Source organism: Eutrigla gurnardus, assembly GCF_963514095.1.
Source record: "Eutrigla gurnardus genome assembly, chromosome: 3".
In the NCBI taxonomy this organism is placed as follows: domain Eukaryota; kingdom Metazoa; phylum Chordata; class Actinopteri; order Perciformes; family Triglidae; genus Eutrigla; species Eutrigla gurnardus.
This window is the reverse complement of record NC_139917.1, coordinates 2,608,151-2,610,473: the sequence shown is the minus strand read 5'-3', so window position 1 is coordinate 2,610,473 and position 2,323 is coordinate 2,608,151. Positions and strand designations below refer to the sequence as shown.

General features: G+C 35.8%; 1 long non-coding RNA gene across 1 annotated transcript; it reads right to left on the bottom strand.

The window, feature by feature from the left end:
* Nucleotides 1–725: 725 nt before the first annotated feature.
* Nucleotides 726–1,188, bottom strand: LOC311011018. The gene is made up of 2 exons (XR_014596856.1): nt 1,015–1,188; nt 726–942 (listed from the first exon to the last, which is right to left on the bottom strand). It is a non-coding gene; the product is annotated as an uncharacterized lncRNA (long non-coding RNA).
* Between the last annotated feature and the right edge of the window lie 1,135 nt (nt 1,189–2,323).

The following is a 2,323-nucleotide window of genomic DNA, read 5'->3' as shown; positions in this document are numbered from 1 at the left end:
ATACATAAATGATATATGCAAAGTGTCAAATACTCTGAAATTAATATTATTCACGGATGACACAAATATTTTCTGTTCGGGGAGTGACTTGAACCAACTTGTGGAAACAGTAAATCAGGAAATGGCTAAACTTCAAGTGTGGTTTAATATAAATAAATTATCACTAAATCTTGGATAAACTAAATACACACTATATGGGAAAAGAGGCTGCAACAACAGTCCCAACATCAAGTAAATGGAGTTAATATTGAGAGGGTCCGTGAGAATAAGGTTCTGGGAGTGATTATCGATGATATGTTAAGTTGGAAGCCACACATAACAGAATTAAAAAGGAAGTTGGCCAGGAGTGTGTCCATACTTTTGAAAGTACAAAAAATACTAAATCAAAAAGCACTTCATCTGTTATACTGCGCACTAGTCTCTCCGCACCTGCAATACTGTGCAGAGGTGTGGGGACACACATATAAAGGCTCCACACAGCCCTTGTTAATTCTCCAAAAAAGAGCCTTGAGAATCTTACACTATGCCAACTACAGGGCACACACAAATCAGTTATTTATTGAATCAAGAATACTCAAAAACTATATGACTTAATAAACTTTCGCACAGCACAAATGATGTACCAAGCTTCTAACAGAACTCTCCCCCAGAACCTGCAAAAACTTTTCCTAGACAGAGAGAGACACAATCTTAGAGGGAACATGATTTTCAGGCAAAGGAAGGTACGAACTACGTTAAAATCATTTTCCTTATCGGTCACAGGTGTTAGACAATGGAATGTGTTAGAAGAAGAAGTCAAAAAATCAGCAACACTAAGTGGCTTTAAGAAGAAGTATTTAAATTCAACCGGTACAGACTATTGCATGAGAGTTGATAAAGGTCTGAGGCACGAATCAGCAGACATGGTGTTGTGACGGGATGGGAGCATAACTAATGAACATTCTGTACCCAAACAATAAGTTGAACCTGAGAAGCTTGTATGGTACGATGTCAGTTGTACGTAGCAGGGAGTACAGCTCTCTGTACCACCTACTGCTGTAACATGTTATGTCAAATGTCACAAGTAAAAGAAAATGTTATGTCAAATGGAAAATGCAAAAGATAAGATAATATTATGATGACGATTTTATCCTGTGGGTAATGGGGGCGGGACTAGATAAGCCTTGACTTCTCCCGCTTTCCCTTTCGGCCATGTGTATTGTATTATTTGAACAAAGATGTGTGATGATGATGGTTTAACTGACATGCCCGAAATAAATAAATAAAAAAGTTGAGGACAAATTTGCACAAATGAATAATGTGACTGTTGTTTGTACCATTTTAGCAAGTAGTAGGAAGTAAGGCAAATGGAAGTCTGAAAACATTGTCGGAATTTAAATGCACTAACAGGACTAGACCTAGATCCCAAAAAGTCATCTATGCCAGTAATGACTGCAAGTAATGGGCAGAGGTCATTGTGCAGTTTTTGTAAATTTGTACGGTGCCTTTTCATCATTCCAATTGAACATGACACTACTTCATAAGTAGTCTGATGTAGCTAAATTTGTCAGGTAAAAGGTAATTGTGGACAATTTAAGCCGATGGTCTAGCACAGATTAAACGCAATGAAATGATTAAACCTATATCAACACAAGTGATAAATAGATTGCCAGTATAATTGTATCCCTATTGTACACTTATGGTATCTGTCATTGTTTTCTTATTGCCCCTCTCTCTATTTTATTGTTGTATTTTGGCATTTTGCACTTGAAAAATGTTGGATAAATATGTTAGGACAAAGTTGCACAATTACATGTTTACCTGCTGTACTTTGATGATCTGTGACCCAATTTAATTAAACTGTGGCACTAAGATGGCATGATATTGGGTGGATTGGACATAGAAAAATGATGGCAACAAAGTGACAATCAATATTGTTGAATAGATTTAAGGTAATGTGATACCAATTAAAACTTGAATGTAATCAATTAAATGAGGTACAAATAAATAAGAATAGCTGTGTAATTGTGTTGACTAAAACAACAATGTGCTAAAATATAAGTTGATATAATTTATTTTATTTTGTGAATCCTAATCATTTTTAGCCAGATATTTAGTAAATATAAGTATCATAATTTGGCATGCTATTACTAAATCCAACACATTTTAACTTTTGCTTCTATTACCATGTACTTAATTTTTTTTGTTTAAACTTGGTTAATTTATTCAGTACTTTTTAATCAAAGATCTATTCAATTATATAACGGGCCCTAGTTTCGTAGACCAGGCGCAGTCAGCTTTCAGCGCACCTGCGCCGCGCCGACGGGGTGTGTCCGCCTGGACT